At 39.3% G+C, this 21,804-nt stretch overlaps 1 protein-coding gene and 1 non-coding gene across 2 annotated transcripts in view; both read right to left on the reverse strand.

Moving 5' to 3' along the window:
- CDIN1 (CDAN1 interacting nuclease 1) overlaps positions 1–21,804 on the reverse strand; it is a 273,955-nt gene that overhangs the window by 26,140 nt on the left and 226,011 nt on the right. The window lies entirely within an intron of this gene.
- On the reverse strand, positions 19,956–20,062 carry LOC128773145 (U6 spliceosomal RNA). Its single transcript, XR_008417427.1, has one exon. It is a non-coding gene; the product is annotated as a U6 spliceosomal RNA (small nuclear RNA).

The following is a 21,804-nucleotide window of genomic DNA, read 5'->3' on the forward strand; positions in this document are numbered from 1 at the left end:
AAGTTCTAATTTTCAGTCTGTATCTCAAAGGTAGGGTCTAGAAATCAATTTTCTGCTTGTTCCCTTGTTTAGTCAAGGGGAGAAATTTGCTACTTATGAAGGCTTGAGGGCCTGACACCACTTCAAGAGAGCTCTACAGGATCACAGGTTAAGGTATCTTCTGCGTAAGCTTGCCCTCCCCACACCGAAGAAAGCCTCAACCTTGACCTAGAGGGAATTTCCTTTCTAGAGGAGAGCAAGGAAATTCCATTTCCATGTTCACAGAGGGAGGTCTCCCCCTGTCACTGCTGCTGTTAGCTCTGTGGGCTCCGGGAGCCCAATTATGTGCAGAGGCATTAAAAAGGGAGCGAGTGTTCAAACTGGCACGCTGAAGACACAGACACAGGTCCTGTCAACAAAAAATGGAACGGGCTGGTGTTGGCATGCACATCTGTGGTTCGGAAGATTACCTTCCAAAGTGGACTTACTGTATGGTTGGAAATGAGCTGAGGCTCCCATTTCTATACCTTTCCTGCTTGGATGGCCTGGATGCCATTGACACAGGCAGCACAGAAAATAACAGCAGGGTTAACTGTTCATGCAAGTGTAATCATAGTCTTTAACGGAAGAAGAGTAATTACCTTTGTCTAGTTTTCCCTGCTGGAAAATGTAATAAAATAAAGGGCCAGGGTCTACTGTGATATGCACCACCCGTCCCTTCTGAAATACACGCCAACGACTCTGAAACACCCTTTGATCACCAGCTAAATTCACATCTTAATTTTGAAAAATCCATTACTGTGGGGTGGATTCCCCGAATGCATTTGACAGCTCTCAGGCCAGGGCTATTAGGCAAGAAATCTCCAAGCCATGGGAGATTTACAGCCTGGGAGATCATAGAGCATGAGTGGGTACAGTCCCATCCCCCATCGATTCTCCAGCATCACGATGACAGGAGGTATCTGTGTGGCAGAAGGAAGAGCTCAAGAGGGGTGGCTTCATTTGGAAATAGAAGCCCCTGTTAGGAGCCGGAAGCAGTGGTGCTGAAAAGCAATCGCTGGTGTCAAGAACTTTCTTAGCTAAGCTGTGCAGCTGGTGGCAATAAATAGCATTCTAATAAAGGAGGATGTTCAATCCCTGACATAAGTGCATACTGTTTCAACTACCAAACATAATTTATGAGGCTGCATATGTCTGAAATGGGTTTTCCCCCTATACGTTTATAAATAAAAATGCAAAGATTTCAATAGGAAGAAAAGATCTGCATTTTAAATCAAAGTAAAATGGGAAGATCAATGAGAAGTGCCCTGGTTTTTTTTTTTTTTTTTAAGTACACCATGATACATAACATTTTAAAGATGCTTTGGGTGTCACACTGTACAATCACTTTCATTCCTAAAAAAGATGGATGTTGTTTTCTGTGATAGTGAATGCTGTATTTATGACAGGAGTTCTTATAACGCTCCACCTCTTCCAGAAGCTGCAAAAAGGCAAATGCTTACATGGAGTACCTTGGACCGCGCTTTCAAAGATACGAGCACATGTTCTTACATAAGCCATTAATGAAATCCAGTCAATTTCACATAATCCTTAAAATGGCTCTGAAGGAACTGTTGAAAATGATGAACCAGAAAAGCCACGTGTACGATTAGTAAGGCTTAAACACCGGGGCTCATCTGACCTCTTAACTCATTGACTCTGCATGAGTAAATAAGTTATTAGTTTTGACATAACCAGTGGTTTATTTTACCATCTACTGCTGTTCTTTGTTACATGTTCTATTCATACCACATGTTATTGCCCTTTATAATTATTGTGGAACATAGCAATTGCACAGACTGTATCATATCCCACTGGGATAAACATTGTGGATGAGGGACCAGAAGAACTTGCCTTTGACTCAAAGTTTATTCCTACTGCTTTCTTTACATGAGAAAAAATTTTCACTGACGCCATTCACAAAACCAACTCTCCGTTTTAATGACTACGGAGCCACTTTGAATAGCACTCTATCCACAAACTCCGAATGCCAATTTGTTTTCTACTGGGAGGTGTGTGATCGAGCTTATGAAATCAGTAGCTGCTTGATCCTTTAAGCTATTACTCAAGATAAAAATCTACTGAACCTGAAAGCAAAATCTAGCATTCACACTGCTATTCTTGGAAATTCATTTTTTCTACACTGTGCCTGTACAATTAACTGTTTATTAATATCTTATTTTGTTTTATAAAGAGAGAGGATAGTAACCTCAGATGACAAGGAACACCAGTATTTCCCTTATCATTTTGCGGACTGTGACATTCATTACTTAGTGAGAGTGAAGCCGAATTTCTAGTCTAGAATTTTTTAGATGGCAACATTGAAAATTAGTTGCCACAGCACAAAGGCACAGTGCCAAGTGGGTATTATTTTTCTGTGCTTTAATTCTAAGTTTGAGCCCAGTCTAAGGGCAGACATATACCAAAGCTTTATTATCACTGAGTCAAGGATTACTAGAAAATAACGTGAAAACTTTATGTTCTACTTGATAAAGAGAAAACCACTTTAGGTACAGAGCAACTAGCAGGATTTCGCTTCACTGTGTCCCCTAAACTGTTAAGAACCAGATGGTTTCAGAGATACTATATACGAAACTGATAAAGATTTGAATCCAGTGGTTTCTGGGGAATTCTAGGCAGATGCCATCAGGATGTGCATAAAAAGTTAAACAGCAGTAATGAATTCCCTTAAATGTCTCTTAAAACGCATATGGATTCTGAAGGTCTGTATTTTGATTTCGTGCGTGCGGCCGATAGCTCTAAGTCAAAACAGGGGAATGGACTTACTCAAGACTTTAAATCACTTGCATACATATTCTTCCTCTAAATCGGCAACAAAAAAAATATGGAAGTGAATCTTACTTTTCAAGAAAGCAGAGATGGGCATATGGTGAACATTAGTTATCTGAAAAAAACGTTTTGGTCATGACTGAGTATTGCCTCTTTTATTCTGAAGTCACTAGTTGAGGATCGAACGGGCTTGACACACGTGTACATTAAAGGAAGTAGTGACAAGAATTCTCAGTTATGCTTCCCTGTAATAGGGATGAGACCACACCTTTGCTGTTCATTGTGGTTGGGGCTTGGTCAGTCTTAACTGCAGTCAGGGAGTTATGAGTTACGAGTTTTAATGTTTATTTATTTAAGAGAGAGAGAAAGAGAGAGAGAGAACGAACACGAGTCGGGGTAAGGGGGTGGGCAGAGAGAGAGGGAGACAGACATCCCAAGCAGGGTCTGTACTGTCAGTGTAGAGAACGATGGGGCTCAAACGCACCAGTCCTGAGATCATGACCTGAACCAAAGTCAGACGCTTAACGCACTGAGCCACCCAGGCGCCCCCTTTTTGAAAATAGAACTCAGTGGCAATTTTCTCAACTTGTAGCCTTTTACCAGTAATCTTCAATATTCTCACATGTGCCTTCTGCTAGTGAAATTCTTGTGGTAATAACAACGGAACATGTGGAAGAACACATATACCTCACGGCCGCGATTCCCAAGTCTCGATTGTCAAACCCAATCTCTCTTGAATTTGCCTGTGTATTTTCACCTGTGCTGGTTCTTCTACTTTTATGTGTGCTAAACTTGACCCTTTCCTACAGGAGAAATTCCTTTCTGTTCTCAGTGCCATGGAAAGCTGAATTCTCAGTTTTCTTATTTTCACCCTTTGGACATTGTGAATCTTGCACTGAAACTACTTCTTTCTTTGCTCTGGCCATTAAGAAATTCCAAGTCAAGGGACGCCTGGGTGGCTCAGTTGGTTAAGCGTTCTACTCTTGGTTTCGGCTCAGGTCATGATCTCACGGTTTGTGAATTCAAGCCCACACTGGGCTCTGGGCCGACGGTGAGGAGCCTGCTTGGGATTCACTCTCACTCTCCCTCTCTCTTAAAATAAATAAACTTAAATTCCAAGTCACATCTGTCTCGTATCAAGTTATTAAAGAAATCATATAGTATGCATTTAAAGAGCTACTTTTCATCTTGACTTCAATTTATTTCTCTTCATTTCCATTTTCCCATCTATTTTTAACCTGTTGTAGTGTTTCTACCCCCTGCAAAAGCACTCCCAAAGGAGGAACATGAATAAGCGAAATCTTAAGTGTCATTTTCTCTCCCATATCTTCTTCTACACTTAACCGAATTTTCCCTTTTGCCCAGCCACTATTTCTATTCATTCTCCCTGCTAATCATCTCTGGAAGCCACCCCTTGTTTTCTTGTTCTACTGACATTGCTTTAGTTCAGCTAAGCCGCCTTCGTCTTCCCTTAAGAATATGGTTATTAATTCCCTGCTTACAAATACAAATATTATTACTTCTTTCCTTAAAAGCTTTTAACCAGCTTTTTATTTCCCATAAACTAACATTTAAATCTCTGCTATGGTGAACAAGACATTATCTGGCCTCAATTTTTGTTCTACGCTTCTCATCTGCCTTCGTTAATAACCCAATGCAACTACGGGCGCCTGGGTGGCTTGGTTGGTTAAGCGTCCGACTTCGGCTCAGGTCATGATCTCACGGTCCGTGAGTTCGAGCCCCGCGTCGGGCTCTGTGCTGACAGCTCAGAGCCTGGAGCCTGCTTCGGATTCTGTGTCTCCCTCTCTCTCTGACCCTCCCCCATTCATGCTCTGTCTCTCTCTGTCTCAAAAATAAATAAACGTTAAAAAAAAATTAAAAAAAAAAATAACCCAATGCAACTAAACACCCCATCACTCAAACTGCTAATAATACCTGAACATGCTATATTCTCCCCCCAACACACACACTTCCATGGCTTTGGATATGCTATCCCTTTGACTGGAAAACATTCATCTGTTTCCTAAACCTTTTCTCCCTCCTTCTAGAGAAAAGCTGCTTCACTCACACTCTTCTCCTTGCCACCTTTGAATAATTCTCTATCTGCACATTCCACAGGATATTTTAAGTATTCGTTTCCTTGTCTCTTCCCTTTGTGAAACCTGAATTCTTCAACAATAGGGTCTTTATTGTTCTTTGCAACCCTGGTCTCCAGCACAAAGCTTAGGCATATAGTTATATAGATGTAATTAGGTAAGTTACAACAAAGTCATAAGGGAGTAGGTTGGGCCCCAAATCCGTAAGATGTTGAGGACAGTCACATAGGAAGACCTCCATGTAATGATGAAGGCAGAGATTGGTGTTAGACAGCCACAAGCCAAGGAAAGCCAAAGATCACTATTAACCATCAGAATCTAGGAATAGGCAAGGAAGGACTCCACAAACACCTTGATGTCAGACTTCTAGCCTCTAGAACTCCAGAGGCAATCAATTTTTGTCTCAAGCAACCCATAACCCACTCAGGTTGTCATATTTGTTATAGCAACTTAGAAAACTAATACACTCTTTATACTCATTTTATTTAAAAAAAAAAAAACCTTTTAATGTTTATTTATTTTTAAGGGAAAGAGAGACAGTGTGAATGGGGGAGGGGCAGAGAGAGAGGGAGACACAGAATCCAAAGCAGGCTCCAGGCTCTGAGCTGTCAGCATGGAGCCTGATGTGGGGCTTGAACTCGGGAACCTTGAGATCATGGCCTGAGTTGAAGTCGGACACTTAACCGACTGAGCCACCCAGGTGTCCTTCTCTATGCTCATTTTAAACGTAGGCACTAGTTTTATAAATTTCTTCTCATTTTGATAATGATACATAACTCACTTGAATGTATGTTAACTTCCATGAAGTTTCTAAACAATGTTTCTCTCAAAGGTTTCAAATAAATACTTTAGATGAGAATGGCACTATTGATCAGAAAAATATTGACCCAAGACATGGACATAGCAGAGCCCCTTCCTGTCTTGCACTGGAAACTTAAAGTATCAGTGATCAGAGTTAGTACAGTTTTTTTCTAAAAATAAACTCTAGGGGCGCCTGGATGGCTCAGTTGGTTGGGCGTCTGACTTTGGCTCAGGTCATGATCTCACTGTCCATGAGCTCAAGCCCCGTGTCAGGCTCTGTGCTGACAGCTCAGAGCCTGGAGCCTGCTTTGGATTCTGTGTCTCCCTCTCTCTCTGCCCTTCCCCTGCTCATGCGCTCTTTCTCTGTCACTCAAAAATAAACATTAAAAAAAATAAAAATAAAAAAATAAACTCCAAGGAGTTTTCATTTTTATTGTATGTAAATGATTCCATTTGAGTGTCAAGTTTAATGAATTCTGACCAATGACACTCCATGTAATCACCAGCACAATCTGAAAAAAAGAACTCCAAAAGGCTCCCTTGGGCCCCCTTCCCACTCAATCGTGCCCTGTTCCCAAAGAGCATTCTATTCTCGAGTTTCATGTGAATTGGATTCATACTTCTTTATGTCTGACTTCTTTCAGTAAGTATTACATTTTCAAGATTTATCCAAGAGATTGCATGTATCAATAGTGCATTCTTTTTCTATTGCTGAATAGTATTCCATTACATGGATATGTAACTATTTATCCATTCACCTGTTGATGGACATTTGGATCATTCCCAGCTTTTGACTATTATGAATAGAGTTCCTCTAGCTATTCACGTACAAGTCTTTGTGTTGACATAGGTTTTTATTTCTCTTAGATAAATACCCAACGGCGGAATTTCTGGGTCATAGGGTAAGTGTATGTTTAACATTTTAAGAAATAACTAAACTGTGCCAAAGTGGTATTTGCTAAACCTTGATATTGCCAGTCTTTAAAATTTTGGTTGTTCTAGTGCGTGTGCCTATTTTGTGGTTTTAATTTGCATTTTCCTGATGACTCGTGATGTTGACTCTCTCTTCTTGTGCATATTGGCCATTCGCTTATCATCTTTTCTGTGACATTTCTGTTCAAATCTTTTGCTCAGCTTTTAAAATAAGTTGTCTTATTATTGCGTTATAAGAGATGTTTATATATTGTGGATATAAGCCTGTTTCAGATGCACGTTCTGCAAATATTTTCTACCAGTCTGTGCCTTGCCTTTTCATTTTCTTAGTGGTATCTTTCAAAGAGCAATGGTTTTTAATTTTGATAAAATCCTATTTATCATTTTTCTTTTCACAATCCATACTCTGTGTTCGAAGAAATCTTTGCCAAAGTCACACAATTTTTTTCTATTAAATAATTGTAGATTATCTTTTATGTTTATTTAGATTTCTGATCTATTTTGAGTAAATTTTTGCATATGGTGTGAGGCAGGGGTCTGAATGAATTTCCTTCTCCTTATAAATATGTATTTATTCCAGCACCATTTTTTTGAAATAGCTATGTTTCTCCACTGAATTACCTCTGCATCTTGGTCAAAACTCGTTTGACATATATGACGTCTATTTCTGGACTCTCTATTCTGTTCCACTGATTTATATGCCTAGTTTTCACACTCCCTTGATTACTAGAGCTCTATGCTAAGTCTTACATCAGTTATAATAGTTCTTCAGTTTTGTTTTCAAAATTGTCTTGGCTATTCTAGGTCCTTTGCATTTCTGTGTAAGTTTCAGAATCAACAATTTCTAAAAACCAAGACCAAAACAAACAAACAAAAACCCTTGGGATTTTGCTTAAAGTTACATTCAATCTGTAGATCAATTTGGTGAGAACTGATATCTTAACAATGGTAGATCTTCTGATCCACGAACCTGATACATTATTTATCTCAGCTTTCTTCATTTCACTTAGTAATTCACACATTTTAAAACAGCTTTTTTAACATTTATGTCCCAAAGAGGAACCATAATTCTTTCTTCGTGTCTTGGGTCTTTTTATACTCTAGGCAGGACAAAACCAAAGCAGAACTAGGAAAAATCAAACCATTTTGATGTTGGGCATAAATAATTTATTCTCCCTTTTTCCATATAGTGCTTATGTTCATAGAGTAAAATTGCAGATGAAGATCACCTAAAGAGATTACTTTCTTTGTTATAGTTTGAGGAAAAAAATGACAATTCACAGACCAATTACCACAGGCCTCTAAATTTTTATCATTATAGATATGAATGCAATTGATATGAAGATATGTAACTGTCATTTGAACTGTGTATTGCATGAATATATTCTCAAGTTAGACCTAGTTGGAAGAGAATTGCCCCTTTTCAGAACATTTTCCCTTTCCTTCTGTGACTGTTATGAACCCAAAGCTACAGGACTATACACTGGTTATAGACTGAGATTGTATTCTAGTTGTAGATTATAGGAGATTAATAGACTAGAAGTTTATAGAGCAGATTGCGATTGCAGATTCGAGATTGAGAGTTCACAGGTACAGCTGGAGGCTGTAGATTTACCTGGAATGTTTTTTGTTTCATTTCATTCGGATTTGTTTAGATTTTGTAAATTTGTGAAGGTCAGGAAAAAAAAAAAAAAAGGATAGTCTACCATCCCCTGTATTTCTGGAATACACAAAGTTCTGAAAACCCCCGTTTTAAAAAATAGCAAACTTGATCAGACCCAACCTCATTTAGGTCTTAAACCTGACCTAAACTGACCTGAGGCTATTTTTGGTCTTTTCTATCCTTTAGTGTGAATATTCAAAAAATTCACTGCAGAAATGTTTATGCATTTGATTATGGGATGCTGTTGCATACCCTGAATAGTATATGATCTGTATACTACATTATCTTTCTAAAATCTGAAAAGTTCTCAATTCTGAAAGACATCTGAGCCCAAAGATTTTACACAAGTGTTTTGGACTTGTGTATCTGATTTCTTGTCTATCTTAAAGGTTGGTAGACAAACTGTGGTGCACCTCCAGAATCCTTTTCTGTTTGTGTGTGTGTGTGTGTGTTATTGTTGTTTTGTTTGTTGGTTTCTTTTTTTTTTTTTTTTTTTTTTTTTTTGTCACACCTCATCTGTGAGCAGCTATGTAAGTATGATGTCGAAGTCCTTGGCAGCTCAGACTATATTCCGTCTTTCTAACAGCATCTGGCTCTTCAGGGGGATTCATCCCTTCCCTCTTGGGGACTAACTCTGGTATGTCCTCACAGTACAGAAGCTGAAGGGGACAGAGACTCCTGCCCCCATTCTGCCAAGTGTGGGTCATGTTTGACACAAACTTGGCTGGCCATTCAGATGCACAGTCCTGTTAACTCTTGGAGGAGTTGGGTAACAACACAACGACTGATGAAAGACTGTACATCGTACATCTCAGCAGCATGTAGTAACAAATATGTTCCTGTATCTTAGTCCTCTGGACTTAATATTATTAGACTGTCCTTATTTCTTGGTACCTGTGAAAGTGACCTTATTTGGAAATAGGGTCTTTGCAGATATAAGCAAGTTAAGATAATGTCATACTGGATTGAGGGAGGACCCTAACCCATTATTACTGATATTGTCATGAGAAGAGACAGACATACAATGAGAATGCCATTATGACAATGGAGGAAGGGATTGTAGTGATCCATCTATAAGCCAGGGAATGTCAAAGATTTCTGGGAATCAGCAGAAGCTGGAAGAGACCAGGAAGGCATTTTCCCTAGAGCCTTTAAGATAGAGAGTTTGACACTCTTAACATCTTAATTTTGGATTTACATCCATCAGAACTGGAAGACAATACATTTCTGTTGGTTTGTTTTAATTATTTTTTAAATTTTTGTTTTATTTATTTTTATACATGTTTATTTTTGAGAACAGGGGAGAGAGAGTGAGAGAATATATGGGGGGAGCGGCAGAGAGAGAGGGGGACAGAGGATCCGAAGCGGCCTCTGTGCTGATAGTAGAGAGGCCTGATGTGGGGCTTGAACTCACATACTGTGAGAGATCATGACCTGAGCCAAAGTCAGATGTTTAACTGACTCAGCCACCCAGGTGCCCCCCACCTTTTAAAAACCAGTAACTATGCCCAACGTGGAGCTCAAAATTACAACCCTGAAATCAAGAGTTGTATGCTTGGGGCAGCTGGATGGTCCAGTTGGTTAAGCGACTGACTCTTGATTTCCACTTAGATCATGATTTCACAGTCATGAGGCTGACCCCACATTGGGCTCTGTGCTGGCCATGGAGCCTGCTTGAGATTCTGTCTCCTCCTTGCCCTCTACCCCTCCCCTGCTTTCATGCTCTCTCTCTCTCAAAAAAAAAAAAAAAAAAAAAAAAAAGACTTGTATATTCTACTTACTGAGCCAGCCAGGTACCCCACATTTCTGTTGTTTTAAGCCACCTCATTTATAATATTTTGTTACAAACAAAACTTTGAAACTAACACAGTGTCCGTTCTCTTTTGGTTAAGTCAACCAGTATTTGCTTCTTTGGTTTACAACTAGGAATTCCAATTCATATGCCAAATAATGATCTATATATTCTCATGTGATTCATTCATGTAACATTTAAAAATTCTCAACAGGAATATGTTTAGATAAAGTTTTAAATTTTCCTACCTAAAGAGCCACAAGTACCAAAGCTAGAAGAAGATAAAAAGACAACTCAGAAATGTAGCTGTAACACTACAGGGCCACCAAAATCCTGAGGGATTCCAAAATAAAATTTTGTTGCTCATATCAACAAATTAGTGAATAGCCAATCAGCGATTGGCTTTAAAATAGATCGTAATAGGCTGTCCTTTATGTAAGACAAAGTCTTCTTTTATGTTATGATTGCTTTTCAAGATATATTACATTATGATTAACGATCATGTACATTGTTTTGACAATCAGAGAATTTATGAATGAGAGACTGATTTGCCTGCAGTGATGAACTGAATTGTAAAAACAAAACAAAACACAAACACCCAGCATTAGCAGGGATGATATCATTCAAAATTTGTTCAAGAATTGTGTTACAGTTTTGCTTGCTTTTAAATCAGAAGGAAAAAAAAAAAAGGCAGCCGAAAGGCATTTATTTTGTGGTAACAAGCATCTGACAGGTCTCATTAGAAATACCCACTCACAAATCCATAGATGTAGGCTGGTTTGTTTCTGCCAGATCACATTTACGTGACCTCTCAAGCTATAGGCTCTAGATATCTTACTCATGCTTTTAGCTTTTTGCGAGGCGGAATGTCAACAACTTTCACTGCTCTTTCTTCCCAAGTTCTTGGAGTGGAGGTCATGACTCTCACGAATCTACAGGGACACATGCAGGAGTTGGGACCCTGTGCCTAATGTTTGTGTGTCAGGCGCGAAAAGCCTCCTTTATCTGCCCGAAACAAAACTCAAGGTCCAACAGAAATTATGACTCCTTTCTTCCATTTATGCCTGACAAAGCAAAATGAAGCAAAACCGCAACAGTTCAAATAATCTGTGGAGGAATAAAAAAGTTGTCAAGGTGAAGAAGTATTACTAACAGGCATGGTAAGATTGTTCACACCAAAATTTCCAGGGAGATTTGTTGGGGCTTGAAAGTTCAACTATGCCATAGTTAGCGGTGTTATGTGGGGAGGTTGGGTGGCTGTCTGCCCAAAAGCCTCATAGTTTCTCACTTCCCTTGATGCATTTACAGTAGAGCCCTCAGATCTGCAGGCTCCGAAATGGCATGTAGTCAGCACCTCAAGATGGATCCATTTCTTGCAACGTAACGAACCCAGTTCACATGAGCCTAATATACAAACTAGATGCCATTTTACCTAATTAAAATAGAAAATATAATCCTGAGAAGACCAGACAAGGTTGGTTTTCTCAATAGCAAAGAGAACTAGAAATGAGAATCCAAATTGTAATGAGAAAGATGCTCCTATGTACGAAATCACAACAATGGAGATTAGCTGTGTGATTCAAATTTCAGTGGTCTTGCATCCACACTCATGGGCAAAAATCCACCACTGGAACACAGTGGGCTCACTCCGGGAACCTGACCTTCCAGCCTTCGGCACTGCTGGCTACTCACAGCCAGCTGCTCGCCTTCTGACTCCCCGTTCTCCAGCCTCCAGTCTGGCCACTCTCCTTCTGAAGGGCAATTTCCTTCTCTAGATGTTTCAATGCTGTTGGTAAGACAACTGCTTTTGACATAAAGTCACCATCCTAATCTTGAGATTAGGAGAATCTTCTAGTCATCTAGTAACCTATTATTTACCCACAAATTTTTATACCATGTGATAGTTAAAAGATTCCAACTTAATAAATTCTGGCTTGGAGTAAACTTTGTTTTTACCCTGTGTCCCATCCACAGGCACAATGATCCTGAAAATGTCTCTGCCTCTTCTCACTGCATAGGAGGAACCTAGCCCATGAACATAATTATGAGTTACTTGAGAATTAAGGGTGAGTCTAATGGGTATGTACATGGCCATGTTTGTTGTATGAATGAGTGTGAATGATGAGTGCTGCTGTTGACCTGCTTTGACCTGATGTCAAGTAGGAGGTGCATTGATTCATAGAGGTTCTCATGCCCACACTTCCTGATGATCAGAAATAGTTTTAATTAAATCAAATCATTACTAATGAGTAAACTTCCGAGCTCCTAATGTGCCAGACATATTCAGTTCACAGTGAAGAAGTACATTGACCTTTGAAATCTGCTGTTTCATTTGAATAGTTTAGGCTGTTTTTTTTTTTTTTCTAAGCAATTTATGCAAAAGAGCAGGATGCTGTCCCCAAAAAGAATGGTCAGTAATTGCAACTACGAGTCAATAACACAGATTATCCTGCTGTTTTCCTCCTTATTGGAAGAGGATCAGACCCGTCTCCCTAACGTATGAGTCTGTTAATCAACACGTTTATTGAGCGTCTGTTATGTGTAGGGCATTGCAAGAGTTCTAATGGGTGATACAAATAATTATGATATGTCCTCCACCTTGGAACATCTTCCATATGTGTCAGCTAACTCTTATTATGTAGATGTTAGTTTTCTATCATCACAAGGCAGTACTGAGGACTACAGAGCAGGTGGAAGAAACCTCGAAGACCATAAGCAGTTATACATAGGCACATAATAGTGGGGAGGGTGAAGAATTCTTTAGGGGCTTTCATGAGAACTTGGCTTTATTCTCAACTTTCTCTTGTCATATGAGAAATCATTTGAGTATTTTACGTTCAAAGCTATTCCACTTCCTTGGATTATGTAATATGTTGTGAATTTTGGAGCCAAGTGTAATGAATGGCAAGGTCAGCTTCTCTACCTACATGCTCGTCTTAGGGCTTGACATACTAATGACTCTCAGAGTCCGATCTACAGTCCTGGCTTCCCTTTGACCTCCAGACAAAACATTGACCTATCAGCTTGACACCTGCAACTTGATTGTATCCTAGTAGGCACCTCACACCTAATACATCCAAATCAGACCTCTAGTTTTCTATCCCGTCCCATTCTTCACCACCATCACAAGCCATCTTCACCTCTGTGAATGGTACCGCCATCTAACCACGTGATCAAGTAAAAACCCTACAAATAATTCTTGAGTTGTTTTTTCTTCTGTTTCTCCTTGCCTGTCCAATCCACAAGTCTTCTATGTCCTGGTTCCAAACTATAACTTTACCTATCTACTTCTATGGCTCTCGTCCAAGCTACCATCATTCTTCAGTTATTTATTTTTTATCTAATTTTTTTTATTGTGGTTAACATACATAAAGTTTACCACTTCAGCCATTTTTAAGCGTACAGTTTGGTGGCATTAAGTACATTCACACTGTCGCACAGCCATCACTGCCATCCGTCTCTAGAACTTTTCCATCTTCATAAACTGAAGCTGTGTACCTGTTAGGTAAGTTCCCACTCACTCCTACCTATAGCTTCTGGCAGGATCATTTTACCCTCGGTCTCTATGACAGAGGTTTCTACATAGGTTTCTCTATGACAGGTTTCTACATATTCCATGTAAATAAGATCATACAATATTTTCTTTTGTGACTGGTTTACTTCACTTAGCATCATGTCCTCAAGTTTCATCGAGGTTGTATCATGTGTCAAAATTTCCTTCCTGTGTAAGGCAGAATGGTATTCCCAAGCACGTCGACACCACATTTTGTTTGTCCATTCATCCACTAATGGACACTTGGGTTGCTTCCACCTTTTGAATATTGTGAGTAATCCTGCTACTTGCCCAGTCTTTGCATCTTCTCTTTTCCCCTAAAACCTATTTGCCTCACAGCAGCCAGAGTAATCTTTTAATCAGATCATGTCAAGTTGTGTGCTTACTATCTTCCAATGGCTTTCAACCAACCCCGTGATAGCTCAACACCTCACCACACAGTCTTGCCCCTGTCTATGTTCTTCCCTGTCCCTCCGTGCACACTATATCCAGCCACAGACCTATTTGTCATTTTCAAACAGGCAAGACTGTTCATGTCTTGGGACCTTTACCCTCTGTGTGGAATGCTCAGTCCCAGAGTTTTACAGAGAAAACTCCTTCTCCTCATTTAGGCCTTTGCTGTAGGTCACCTTCTTTGGGCACATAATCTCAAGTGCCCTTTCTCCCAACCATATTGCTGTCACATCTCCCTATTCTTTTTCCCCTGGCACTTATCACTATTGAAAGTTGATGTATTCATTTATTGATTTACTTATTTTCTGTCTCTTCATTTTCGTATGTGCCATAGTGCAAATACTGACCAGTGGATAGGATAATGACCAGTGTGATCTGAGAAATTTAAAAGTAGTGAACTTAATCAAAAAATCACCTGGCTGTTTTTGTTTTTGTTTTTTTTAAACTCTTCAGTCATATAGTATACTAATTTCCAAATGCCATGCCTAGGCAATTGCAAAAGGGCATATCATACTTCAACTACTGAATGCTCTCTGTGATTATGGTGCATATACTATAATCATGTTGCTGACAAATTGAAACCAAACATCTGGAGAGTGAGTATGTCCCTTGGAAGTACTTAAGACATAACAGATCAATATATTTGGAGAGAGACATGTCAAAATCAGTGTGTAATTTGTATTAAATGATTGTGGACACTCATCGATGGTACTTAAGGATCTCTGCTGGTATTGATCATATATTGCTATTAGGGAAAATAATGTGTGCTCTTAAACTGTGTGTATTTATGTACAAATCATTTATATATATGGTAAAATGTTGAACAATATCAGTACAATACATTAAGTATTAGTAAAATTAAGTTTTTCTCTTTTGAGATTAAAAACTAGAGGCTCCGATATACTTATCGTCTGGGATGAATGTGTCCCACTCATGAGTCTACTGGCTGGATCACGGACCATGAAGTGTGTCAATAGCAAGGCTCTGCTGTCGCTGATCAACCTTCCATCAATATACTTTTTGAGGGGAACGAACAATTCAGTTGCTGCTGTTTCTCCTTGAAACGCACAGAGAGCCCTCTACGGTCACAGATATGATCTACTAGTTTCTGTTGAATCAAGTTATTAATATTCTAGAGTTAATTTTCCTTCACATCCTTCCTGGCAGATAAAAAAAAAAAAAAAGAGTTTATTATAAGTCAAAAGAGACTTTCCTCTCCAGTATGACACTATGGAAAGATTTCATACAGTCTATCAGTGATTCAGTTGTACTCTAATTCAGCTCGTACTTTACCCTACTTATAATTCATGTAGAGAAATTTAAGCTAATGCCTTTCAGAATGAGAATATTTTGTATTAAGAGATGAGTTGAAAGCAGAATATATGCAAGTTTTGCCCGTTGTTTATAAATGTATTTTAATAAATAGGATTAGCTTTTCTTAAGAACTAAAGATATATAGAGGACATTTTTATTGAATTCTAGTGTACTCTAAGTTGCTAAAGTTTGGTGAAAGTCAAGGTGTTTGGGATGTTTGAGAGAGCAGCAGTCATTTGCTCGACACACTGATTTTCTAGTTATGGTTTGTTTTGTTTGGGTCTTGAAAAGTTGAGAGAAAAATTAGATTCTTCACCTCATAGCATATGAATTATTCCTCTGTAACCTGATTGCCTGAATAGTTTCCACCAAATTGAAAATTTTCTTTGCCCGGAAGCTTTTGTCTAAGAGTCAGGTCATGCCAAGTCAGTCAAGCCAAGCCATGTCAAGTGCATGAAGAGAGGAAAAAGCAAACTGCCTTTGTGGGAGGCCAGGTCTATTCTTGGCTTTGTCTCCAATTAACATGTCACTTTACTGCGCTAGTATAGCTGTTTTCTTATCTATTGAATGGACACAGTGATTCCTGTTCTCCTACACATTTTTAGGAGGTGCCTTAGCTCCATAGGAAGTTGTATGGAAATGACTATGTAAGTAAAGACATTTTGCCATAGAAGTTGCTCATGTTTGAACTATTACTATGCAAATTAATCTCTCATTTTTAAAGCCCATTTTTATCTACTGTTATTTATGTTTATTTATTTTGGGGAGAGACAAAGAGTGCACCCATGAGCATGTGGGGGGAGGGGCAGACAGAGGGGAAGAGAATCCCAAGCAGGCTCCATTCCATCAGTGCAGAACCCATTGTGGGTCTCAATCCCATGCACCATGAGATCCTAACCTGAGCCGAAATCAAGAGTTGGAAGCTTAACCGACTGAGCCACCCAGATGCTCCTATCTACTGCTATTTTTATCCCTATTTTCAAATAAACCTTTCACAGTTAGTCTTAGATTTACAGACAAGTTGTGAAGATAGCACTGAATTCCCATATACCCCACCATCCAGTTTAAAATTTTATCAACATTTAAGGTTAGAACTTCATCCATTTTTTTAGTCAACAAAAATAAATCTATATGCTCAAGGTCTAAAAAAAACAAATGTGGAATACCCTACTTCCTTTTCTGTGATCTTAGCTTTCCCTCCTCTTGCAATGGAAAACAGTGTATTTGCTGTACATAGATATATTAGTCATATTTTTGACTTCAAATAACAGAAAAGTCTGACTCAACTGGCTTCAAAAGTAAAGGAAACTTGTTAGCTGAGATAACAGGAAATGTGGAGGTAGGGCTGTTCTAAGACTGATTCAGGAATTCAGTGATGTCACCAGAGCTAGATTTTTTCCATTTTTCTGCCTCCTCAGTCTCCGTGAGTTGGCTTGTCTGCAGTCTAGCACTGCTCCTGGTTGCCAGATGGCTATGGTAGTTTGTGCATCTCAACCAGATATAACCACAACCAGTAGAAGAGGGAAGGTTTCTTCTTTTGTAATTTTTTAAATTTTTTTTTTAACGTTTTTATTTATTTTTGAGACAGAGCATGAATGGGGGAGGGGCAGAGAGAGAGGGAGACACAGAATCGGAAGCAGGCTCCAGGCTCTGAACCATCAGCCCAGAGCCCGATGCGGGGCTCGAACTCACAGACTGTGAGATCGTGACCTGAGCCGAAGTCGGACCCTTAACCGACTGAACCACCCAGGCGCCCTTCTTCTTTTGTAATTCTTGATCAGCAAGCAAGACCTTTTCCCCAAACTCTTCGGCAGACTTTCTCTTCATCTTCTTTGGTTCAATTGCATCATATACCCATGACTACACCAGTCACTGGTCAGAGAATGGGGAGGGAGGGGATGCCATAAATGGCTTCGAGTAATCATGATGTGTCTCTTGGGGCTGAGACTAGGGTTCTCCTCTCCTGAGGAAGTATATGGCTATCTACAGGACAGTGGACACCTGAACAAAAGTAACACTGGGGTAGAAAGGACTTGTATGGTGGTGCTGGCATATGATTGTTGGGTAAGCAATTAACAAAGCCAACTACTTGCATAATAATAGTGACTGGAAGAAATTTAAATGATAAAATAAGTAACATTATGTGCTTATTTTTACCAGGTATTATTCTAAGATAGAAAATCATTAAGTCATTTTCTAACGTCCTTTAAGGTAACAAAGATTTGGGGATCCAATATGGGTACCAGGGTCCTTTAAAATTTGCAAAGCTGACCATTTTACAGATTCTGAGATACTATATGCACCCCCAAATATTTGTTGAGCTATGTTGAATGAATACTTTGTGTAGATCTATGAAGCAAGATCTATTTTTGCTTCTTTTTGCTTGAATGTGATTTACTCTTCTAAATTTTGACTTATAACAATATATACATACTTCAAGTAGAGTTAGTATTGATAAGATACTTAATATTTTGTAGTTAGTAAGTGGAATCAGGAAGAAGCTTAACTTACCAACTTTCAGAATGTTACCAACATTTGGAGAACAAGCTCATTTCAAATTATTACCTGTTTTAAAAAATTATTTGTTTTAAAATTTTTTTAATGTTTATGGATTTTTGAGAGAGAGTGAGCAAGCGCATGAGTGGGGGAGAGGCAGAGAGAGAGGGAGACACAGAATCCAAAGCAGGCTCCTGGCTCTGAGCTGTCAACGCAGAACCTGACGCAGGGCTCGAACTCGAGAACTGTGAGATCATGACCTGAGCTGAAGTTGGACACTTAACAGAGCCACCCAGGCACCCCTGTTTTTTGGTGTTTATCGAGGTGTAATTTACAAAGAGCCAAAGACCAAAAGATTCTCTTTTTAGGTGTACAGTTCTACAAATTTGACAAATTCATACTGTGTACAACCACCACAATTAATGCAAGGAATATTTCCAACATCCTAGAAAGCTCTCTCATGCCCCCTTTAGTAGCCAATTTCCTCCCCTCTACCCTAATCGCCCCAGCAATATTACTGATTTCTGTCCCTAGAGTTTTGCCTTTCCCAGAATATTATATAAATGGAGTCATAGAGTATACCATCTTTTAGATCTGGCTTCTTTCACTTAACAGAATTCTCTCCAGATTTATCCATGTTGTGGTGTGCATCTGTAGTGGGATCCTTTCTATTGGTGAGTAGTATTCCACTGGATGGACGTACCACAGTTTGCTTACCCATTTCTAAGCTGTTGACATTTGGTTTGTTGCTAGATTTTGGCAATTATGAATTACGTTGCTACAAATGATCGTAAAGAGGTTTCTGTGAAAACACAGGTCTTCATTTCTCTTGGGTAAATGTCTAGGAGTAGAATTGCTGAGTTATGTGGTATGCACGTAATTTTTCAAGAAATTGTCAAATTATTCAGCCAAGGGCTATAACGTTTTGCACTCCCACCAGCAACGTAGAAAGGCTTCAGTTACTGCACATCATCCCTCTATATTTAGTAATGTCAATTTTTTGGAGCTATTCTATTAGGTGTATAGTGGTGTTTCGTATGATTTTCATTTCTATTTTCCTAATGAGTGTGGCCAAATATCCCTTCATGTGCTTTTACAGCACATCTCTTCATTGGTTAAATGACTGCTCAAATCTTTTCAAGATTATTTTTTTAAATAAATAACTTAATAAACAAACTTAGTTGAGAGAGAGTGAGAGAGAGCGAGAGAGAGAGAGAGCACATGCAAGTGCAAGTGGAGGGGCAGAGAGAGAGACAGAGAGAGAATCCTAAGCAAGCTCTGCAATGCCTGCACAGAGCCTTATAGGGGGCTTGAACATACAAACCTCGAGATCATGACCTGAACCAAAACCAAGAGTCGGACCCTTAACCAATTGAACCACCCAGGTGCCCCCTTTTCCGAATTTTTTATTGAATTCTTTGTTTTCTTAGTATTGACTTTTCAGAGTTTTCAAATATTGTGGATACAAGTTCTTGTCAGATAGGATTAGAAAGTATCTTATTCTAGTCTGTAGCTTATGATTTCATTTTCTTAACCCTGTCTTTAGAAGATAAATGTATTTTTAAGATTCAAATTTTTCTATTCAAATGTTCTAGGTCTAGGGAAAATAAAACCAATTTTTTCTTTTGAAAACCCAAAAGACTATGATAATTTTCACAATAGATTTTTCCCTGATATCCTGAAGAAAATGTGAAGCAACAATATAAGGCTTTCTAAAATACTAAAATTATGAGCTATTTTATTCCTAAAATTCATAATTATTTATCTTTGTCTTGTAGGTTTGCAGCATGATTATTACGTGTAATAGAAAATTAAGCTGTAGAACAATGTTCGTGAACTTTTTTTTCTATTTTATGATTTTTTTTACTGCATGGAATTACATATTTAAAAATTTTTTTTTTACAATTTACATCCAAATTAGTTAACGTATAGTGCAACAATGATTTCAAGAGTAGATTCCTTAGTGCCCCTTACCCATTTAGCCCATCCCCCCTCCCACACCCCCTCCAGTAACTCTCAGTTTGCTCTCCATATTTATGAGTCTCTTAAAAATATGGAATCTTCATGAATTTGCACATCATCCTTGCACGGGGGCCATGCTAATCTTCTCTGCATTGTTCCAGTTTTAGTATATGTGCTACCAAAGCGAGCATGTTCATGAACTTTTTCTTCTGGCTCATTATAACACCGTTATGTCAGATGACTCCCCCCTCCGCCACAAATTACCAATTACTGGAATAATGTCATATTAATTAAATGCAATACTAAGCCAATGCTCTTGTTATACAACTTTGGAGATTTGGTCTACCTGTTGAGATAGGCTAGCCCCCAAATCTCAGTGACCGAACATGAGTGTTTATGTTATTTCTGGCTCTTCTTGAGTGGTGTTGGTTGTATGTGGATGGGTTGCTCCACTTAGTCTCTCAGAGCCCTTGACGGTGGAGCCTCAACCTCTGGAACTTTGGTTGGGTTGGACAGCTGCATAAGAGGGAGAATGGAGCATCCTTCTGGGCTTTTCACTGACAGCTCATCTGCTCACCTTTCCTCAGCCAGGATTGGTAGCATCGCCCTGTGAAATCGTGAGGAGGCTGGAAAGTGTAGTCTGCTGTGCATTCGAGAAGTGAAGGAGAATCCAATAGGGGTGAGCACTAATAATATTTATCCCATATTCTAAAAGAGCATAAAAGATAAATTATAACCATGTTATTTAAATTAGACCTTTTGAGACCATTTTATTACTTACTGGCTGGGAAACTGGGATGAGTTACTTAACCTCTGTGAGCCTCAATGACCCCATTTGGAGAAGGGGTAATAGTGATGGTTAACATTTATTGTGTGTATACTAGGAGCCAGGTCCCGTTACAAGTACTCAACATATAGGACACGCTTTAATCTTTGCAACTCATAGGCAGCAAGAACGTTTGTCCTTGCTATAGATAAGGCAGTCGGGGCTGAGAAGCCTGAGTAACTTGTTGACCCAGATGGTTTGTGAGAGTTGGTTCTAGGATTGGAAGCCAGGCGTCTGGCCCCAGCACTGCTGGGCCTCATGACTAGGCCCCATTTCTTCTTTTGTAGTCATCATACCTGTTTGAATTAGGTGCCTGTTAAATGCCCAGTGTACTAGGTGCAGTGCTGGCCATTGTAACAGTTTAGATGTGGTGGCAAGGATAGAAAGGGAAATTTAGCTAATGTATTCATTTGAATCTTTCAGTAAAAACGGTAGTTTGGTGGGGTCGGGGAGCAGAGGAGGTGGTGGGAGGGGTCATCCCCAAATGAGTATGTATCTGGCTAAGAGTTTCTATCCACAGTTCCGTAAGGAGGTCCTTTGTTTTCTACAACTCATTTTCCACTCTGATCTCAATATTAATAGTGACGTTCATGGAGACGTCAGTTCTAGCTTGGACACTGGACAGGTATTCACAGAGGTCTACAATATGGTCTTTGGTGGAGGTGCTGCCTTATACATTTCTGCGTCTGTCCCCTCTCTGAGCAGAAGTAGCTTCTATCCTGGCCCTCTTAGAGTTCTATGCAGCTTAGGGCTCAGTGTTTCTGGGTATGTCTTCAGCAATCAGTAACTTTGTTAGACATTTTGACCAAATTTCTCTGGCAGCACATACAAGAAATCACCCAGAACCCTACGCTAAGAATTCGAAAGATACCCTTGTCAGTTAGGGATACTTTAGGATCAAGTAACAGAACACCTAAAAGGTGATGGTTGAAATAAGAAGAGTCTGGCAGTGCCGACCTGGGCTCAGTAGCTCCTTTCCTTCCGGCTCTGGTAGTTTGTCTTTTCCTTATGGTCACAAAATGGCTACTGTAGCTCCACCCATCGCATCCTTACATCAAAGGCAAAAGGATGGCAGAAAAGGGGGTTTCCTTCCATCAGGGGAGAAAA

Source organism: Panthera pardus, unplaced genomic scaffold (assembly GCF_024362965.1).
Source record: "Panthera pardus isolate Hobbes unplaced genomic scaffold, ASM2436296v1 HiC_scaffold_24, whole genome shotgun sequence".
NCBI lineage: Eukaryota > Metazoa > Chordata > Mammalia > Carnivora > Felidae > Panthera > Panthera pardus.